Raw genomic sequence first — 6954 nt, forward strand, 5'->3', positions numbered from 1 at the left:
GTCTTCTACTTAGCAACCAGCTTAAAAGTCTCTAAAAGGAAAGGCCACATGCCCAACCCTGTGCCAGCAGGTAGTGCAGGGCCATCAGGATATTCAGGGGGATGTGGCTGGTCCTCTTGGTTGCTGCACATGCCTGGGGCCCACCAGCTGGCACAGCTCTTCCACAACCCCTCTGTTCAGCCAGTAGGCTTGAATGCAGTTCAGGTCTACCAGAGTGGGGAGTATCTGGTACTGCTCTGGTGGGGAGGAGGGGCTATGCATGCCACTCCTCAAACTCCCACAGATAGAGCATCATCACAAGCATGTGCATCACCAGTTGATGGGGGAGGCAGCAGGAACCAGGGTGAGATGGTCTGCCCTGGCCTGAGCCCTCCTGAAACTATGAGCCAGACAAAGGTATCGGTGCCCCAGTCCCATGTACTGATGGCTGGTATTGTGCTTGAGGTACTGGGGTCTGTCTGGAGGGGGAGCTGCCAGGGGGGCTATCCAGCTGGGGGTAGAGGGGTTTTTTTCCACCCCTGTGGGTATGCCAATGGGCCCTAGGCCCAGCAGTGGCAGCCCAGTGCAGTCTTCTGCAGCTTGGAGTCCAGCATGGGGAACACTCTAAGCCACCCTGTATGGCACTGTAGACAGCTAAACAGGTGGCAGGGCACCTATTCAGCCCCCTAGGACTGTGGCTAGCACTGATGGAGCCCTCTGGGTGCATGGCAGGCTCAGGATCCCCACTGGGCACAGTGCTGGGAAATGGCCAGGTGGCAGATGGCATGGCTGCAACAGGAACTGGAAACCCATTGCTCTTATGGCCCTGCCTCAGCAGATACCCCTAGCATTGACCACCTGCTGCCTCCACTGACTCCCCTACCTCTTGCTCTTCTGCAAGCTCCTGGGACTCCTCCTGCTGCATTCTGAGCAGCCAGGATGTGCCATGAGGCCAGCCAGGGAGCCCCTGCTTTTATGCAGCTGGTAGGAGGTAGGTCCCCAGGGCCATACCTGGCATGTACCACAAGCAGGCTGTCACAGTGGTAAGGGGGTTTCAGGGTTAAGTTTTGAGTTGAATATGAGAGAGAGAGAGAGAGAGAGAGAGAGAGAGAGAGAGAGTAAAGCGTTGACTAACAGCCCAATCCTATCCACACTTTCCTGAGAGTAAACCTCATTGACACTAATGGGACTTCTGAGTGGACATACATAGGATTGGGCTGTAAATAGATTCAGGTGTGGAAAGTGAGTTACAGGACAAGTTACCTGAGTTAAATGGAGAATGACTCAGCAGAATTTGGGGAGTGTTTACTGGTTGAGAGTTAATGAGAGTCTGAAGCTGAGGGGTATAAACTGAAGGAAGAACTGCTAAGTCATTCACCTCTTCTGGGGCACCTACTACAGAGTGTTCTAACCAGTTGGTTACTAATATACTTAACTCTTAGATCAGCTAAGGTATGTTTGAATAGTTAGAAAGATCTTTTGTTTTATGTGCTTGTGGGGACTGATATGGGTGTTCTTCTTGTATTTCCTCAGGTGGTAAGGCTGGAGTAGAAGCCCTCTGTCATCTCTTCGTAAATCTCTTCTACATATGTAATTAACTGACCACAGGGGAGAGTTCCAGATCCTTAAAGAATCCAGACCAGACTGAATTGGTTTTATGGACATCTGTGCCTCTCTGGCCCAGGTGATGATGGAGGGGGACTTGCTCCAGCTTAGCCACAGGCATCTCCACCAGGGCACAGGCATAGCCACAGGTCAGTGTCTGCCCTGGGGTTCTCCACTGAGCAGTGCTCCATGGCCACTCACCCTGCCCTGTCCCCTGTAGGCGTGTTCCAGGGGGCCGACTGTTGAGGACCAGGCTGTCTCGCCCCAGCCAAGAAGCAGTGGTATCAATACCAGTGGGCAGCAATTTGCTGCGGCACTGCCCTTGGAGGAGTCAGATGGCAGCAACGGTAAGCATCCATGGCAGTGGGTAGGTGGGTACGCGGCTATCTGCCTATTCCTACCCTTTGTCCTTTCTGTCCACAGGTACAACATCACCCACAGAAGATGTGGTTTATCTGGCTGAGCTGCATATGGGTTGGGTGTTGCCCAGGGTGGAGCTGCCAGCCACTGCAGAGGCTGGGGTCCTAGGCCCTACCTTGGCAGGGCTGGCACCTCCCCTTCTGGCTGGGGGGCTGCCTGTGGTGCCAGCTGCTCAGGGGCCTGCAGGCCAGGGGGCAACCGCCCAAGAGCCTATTGCCCACCTACTGGCCGCCCCTGCCATCCTGGCCACCCAGCTGCCCACTGTCTGGGAGCCTGCAGCCCTGGAATCCATGACTGCCCAGGATCCCATGGCCCAGAGGGCAGTACACTCCCAGGATTGCCCCTCTGGGCACCTACCCTGTGCCTGGAGCCTACACCCTCCCTGTCGGCTCCCCAGGGATCTGGTTGTCATGTGGGCCCACATGGAGCAGGGCCAGTGGTGGCAGCAGGCTGTGGATGCAGCCACTGCTGGCCAGGGGGAGCTGCTGGTGACCCATGCTTGGACCAAATAGCAGCTTGCCCGTGTCATCGAGGTTGTGGAGCAGCAGGTGGTGGCCATTGAACATCTAGCCATGGCAATGCGGGACCTGGTGGCAGTGCTTCAGGGCCTGCTCTGGGGACAGCAAGAGCTTCCCCCCCCCCAGAATCTCCTGTGGTCCAGAGGAGTGGAGCCTGGTGACGAGTTGTCAGATGGGGCAGTGTCCGCCAGCTGAGTGGCCGTGCCAATGGCTGTCCAGCTCCCTACTAGGGATATGTCCCTTGCCTCTCTCCACTTTCCTCTCCTCCCCTTCCTCCCTCCTCTGCAGCCCCCCCTCCATAAATTCCAAGTGCAGCCTCACCATGGCATGGGGGTGGCAACATCTGCTGCAGGCACTGTGGCAGCATGACTGGCTGTGGCAAGCAGGGGTCCTGGGGTACAGTGGGGGAGTAGGTGGTCATTCACCCCAGCCAGCCACCTTCCCTGCAGCACACGGCTGATGCACAGGGTCCCATGTCCAGGTGGTCTGACTGATACTGCTATTCCCAGTGTGGCAGGCAGCACACAGCTGCCCTTGTGCTTTGGGCATGGATCAGGGCTTCGAACAACCCTGTTCAGTGTGTGTGTGTGGAGGGCACACACTGGTATGTTGTGTGTGTGGGCATGGGAGTGGAATGTGCTCTAACTGTGTCATCCAGTGCATGTCATCATGGGCTGGCAGCACATGCACTGGTTGGATGCTGGGCCACCTGACCTTTCAGCTAGTCTGAGCAGAGGGGCATCCCTGTGTGTGCATGGGCCTTTAAGGAGTTACTTTCTGGCTTGGTGGTGTTGACAAGGAGTTGGTGTCCTCCATATACTGGCACGTGGGCACCAGGGAGGTCTGGCATGCCTTGTTGGCGCTGCACAGGTGCTCCACTGTCATTAGGCAATGAGTTGTCCACCATGCCTGGCCAGCGCTGCACAGACTTTCCACGATCACCAGGCAATGCGGGGTCTGGCGTGCCCCCAGACCTGTGCAGGTATCTCCATGACCAGTTGCCTGACCAGTTGCCTGACCAGTTGCCTGTGAACATAGGTGTGGTGTGTGCACCAGCCATGCCATCTTTTTCTGCACTGTGATTTGGGCATTCTGAGCCTGCCGACACTGGCCAGAAGCTCTGATGTTGTGTCTGCACTGAGGATATGGTGGTCCTGGCAGTGTAGGATCTCACCTCGGCTTCCCTCCTGCCTCTGCACCAGTGGCCCTAGCACTGGATAGGACTGGCCTGCAATGCATCTCCTGGGAACTGCGCTACGTAGCAGGATAGAAAGGGGCAGGAAGACTGCAAAAAAGGGGGTGGGATCCAGCGCATGTCATTGCTGCCAGATCCACCCTTTCCCACATCTTCCTTGTCTCCATTATGCCCCCTCCCCACACAGTTTCATTCCCTTTCCATCCACCCTCTCCCTGTCCCTTCTGCCTTCCTTGCCATCTTAGAAGTAGTTGGGGATTCACTTGCACAGTTGTTCCAACCTCCCTACCAGCATCCTGGCAATGTGCTATTCAGTGAGCTGCCAGCATGCCTTTTATGACTGGCACTGTCCGCTACACAGGGATTCTGCTGATACCTTGCCCCAGTAGGACTGGGCTGTTAAGTGCCATTGAATTAAATTTGACTAACAGTCCAATCCTATCCCCTGCCAGTCCATAGCATGCAGTGCCACCAAGGGAGTACAAATTGCATGCTATTTTTTGCTTATGTCTCTGTAGGCCGCCTGAATGTCAATGGGTCTCCTTGGACCCATGCCAGCTATTTAGCTGGTGTAAGCCCAAGAAGCCTCAAGGGGTAGTATCTGGCATGTGCTGCTGCCACTGAGATCCACCCCAATCCTGCCCCCAAAATGGCCCCTGCTCTCCCTACTACCCACACTACTCCTCCCCAAACCGTCCATGAACTGACCACTTACCTGTGTTGGTGACAAAATACCCATCTTACAGCCCAATCCTAACCTGCACCGGAACAGGCAGGCTGGCGGCTTGTGCTGCATCCAAGGCAGGATTGGGGCTGAAAGCAGCTCAGCCTGGGGCAAGGGCAGTAGTTTCTCCTTACCCCAGGTAAAGCCACAGCAGCCCCAATGGGACTACTTGGATCTGCACTAGCTCAGGAGGTAGCGCAAATCCAAGCAGGTCTGGACTGAACCCAGCCACCTGGGGCTGGGTTAGGATCTGGCATAACTGCTGGAGCCTGACCCAGCCACCCACCTGAAACACCTCCCTCCTCCTGCCCTCCCCATGCCCCCCTGACCCCTCATCGACTGAGCTTGGCCGACGCAACTCACTCATCCTCCGGGGCCTGCAGCAGCACGGGGAGGCCGGCACATGTCCATGCGCCTGCCTAACTCGGTTTCAAGTGGTGCAAAAGTATTTTATGGCAAGAGTATTTTAAGGCAGCAACCGTTACCCTGCACATGCCTGATCTTGTCTGATCTCGGAAGCTAAGCAGGGTCAGGCCTGGTTAGTACTTGGATGGGAGACCGCCTGGGAATTCTGGGTGCTGTAGGCTTATATCATAGTCTTTCGAGACTGAAGGTTGCCAACCATTTATGGCAAGAGACTTGTGCTGGCCCAAGTCGCTCTGGACTGCGCTCTTAATTCAGTTGTCTGACCACAACACCAGTTAGGTTTTATAGAATAGTTCTTCACTGAAATGCTCACAGAGCAACAGAGTGCTATTCCCTGCAGGAACCAGCCAGCCAAGTCCCATAAAGCACAGCAATGTGGCCCTCATTCTGAAAAGTTTGGAGACCCCTGATTTAGTGGAATCCCTGAGGAGTATCAGTGTGTTTTAAATGAATGCAGTAGGATTGCAAACACGGGATCTCTGAACAGTTAACCATTCTCTTAGCTAACTTGAAACATGACAGCCTAATCCTGTCCAGTAATGGTATGTAGGATGCAGGGTCATCGGTACAGCATCCACTTTATCCTACACATCATCTGTGGGTGAGGCTGGTCATAAGGGGTAAGAGGAGAAATACCTTCCCTACCTAGTGTGGTCTATTGAGTGCCTAGAGTGCCAGCTCTATTGCTGGCATAGCTCTGGGGATCCTGCTAGGGACATATCTGGCCTGCAGAAAGGGTACAGGCAGCTACCAGCTGTGCCACAACTTGCCCCTGTCCTGTATAGATTCCTACCCCTTTCTTGACCCTCCACTGGCAGAACCCCACCAGTGGCTAGTCTGTGGCATACTGCATGCAGTGTGCCACTTAACAGCTGCTGTACCAATGGACATGCAGAAGCCACTGACAATGGGCCTGCTGCAATAGTGAGGTGAGCATAACAGCCCATAGGATTGGGGAATAAGCTGTGATCGGTGAGTATCCACCCTTGCTTAAGAACTTAAGGGCCCAATCATATTCAACTTTTCAGCACTGATGCAGCTATGTCAATGGGGTGGGGGGATGCATCCTGTAGTGGGAGGGGAGTCACAGGGCCCTCCTCAAAGTAAGGGTACATTTGGTTCCTTACTTTGGGATTGCATTGATGTTGGAAAGTTGAAATGGGATTGGGTCCTCAGTGGTACAATGTTATACAGAACTAGTGCAGGATTCATTTTAAGAATCCCAAGGACTAGTAGGAAGTAGGTGGTACACATAAAGTTGGTACAAGGGCAACCAGCATATCTTCAGCTTTTGGTCATCCTTCCATTAGGATGACCAAAACATTAGGATGTGAACACAAAACATTCACAATAACACAGCCCAGCCACTCATTTTGTCTTGTCCCATGTTCTTATAGCTTGGATTCTCCAGTTATATTAATATATAAGCAATGCATCATGACAGGTCGTAGTATTCCATCGAACTGATGTATAAAACTTACAGGGTTCAGAGATCAGCTGCATCGGTTTCAGCTTGCAAACTGGGCTGCTTCCAAATGCCATGCTGAAGTACCTCCTAATCAGTGGTGGGATTGAGCCGGTTCGCCCCGGTTCTATAGTACCGCTTCCTAGTTCACCTCTTGGTTCGGAGAACCGGTTGTTGGCTGGGGAGCGCACGCGCAGCTATGACCCTCCTGCGACTGCGCGGAGAATGCAGGAGAGGGCACGAACGGCCAGCCTCGCAGATGAGGAGCAGTTCAGCTGCTCGCCACGCGCCTCTCCTCCCCGTCTAGGCTCAGCACTCCCGGTGAGTCGGGGGCCCGGGAGGAAGAGGAGGGTGCTGGAGCCCAAAGAGCCCCCGCTGCCCCCAAGGGCGAGCCCCCCGCCGCCATGTGTCCCCACTCGCTAACGAGGGAAACAGGAGCAGTTGCCCGCCCTGCGCCTGTCCTCCCCGGCTGAGCTAGCTGGCTCAGCTTTCCCGGTGGGTCGGGAGTGCGGGAGGAAGAGGGGGACGCTGGAGCCGCTCCCACTCAAAGAGCCCCCGCTGCCCCCAAGGGCGAGCCCCCCCTGCTGCCATGTGTCCCCTCCCGCTAACGAGGGCAACAGGA

General features: G+C 54.9%; 1 pseudogene; it reads left to right on the forward strand.

Moving 5' to 3' along the window:
* The first annotated feature begins 4911 nt into the window (after window positions 1-4911).
* On the forward strand, window positions 4912-5028 carry LOC136646505 (5S ribosomal RNA; annotated as a pseudogene).
* Window positions 5029-6954: the final 1926 nt, after the last annotated feature.

The sequence above is a fragment of the Tiliqua scincoides genome, chromosome 3 (genome assembly GCF_035046505.1).
Source record: "Tiliqua scincoides isolate rTilSci1 chromosome 3, rTilSci1.hap2, whole genome shotgun sequence".
Taxonomy (NCBI): Eukaryota; Metazoa; Chordata; class Lepidosauria; order Squamata; family Scincidae; genus Tiliqua; species Tiliqua scincoides.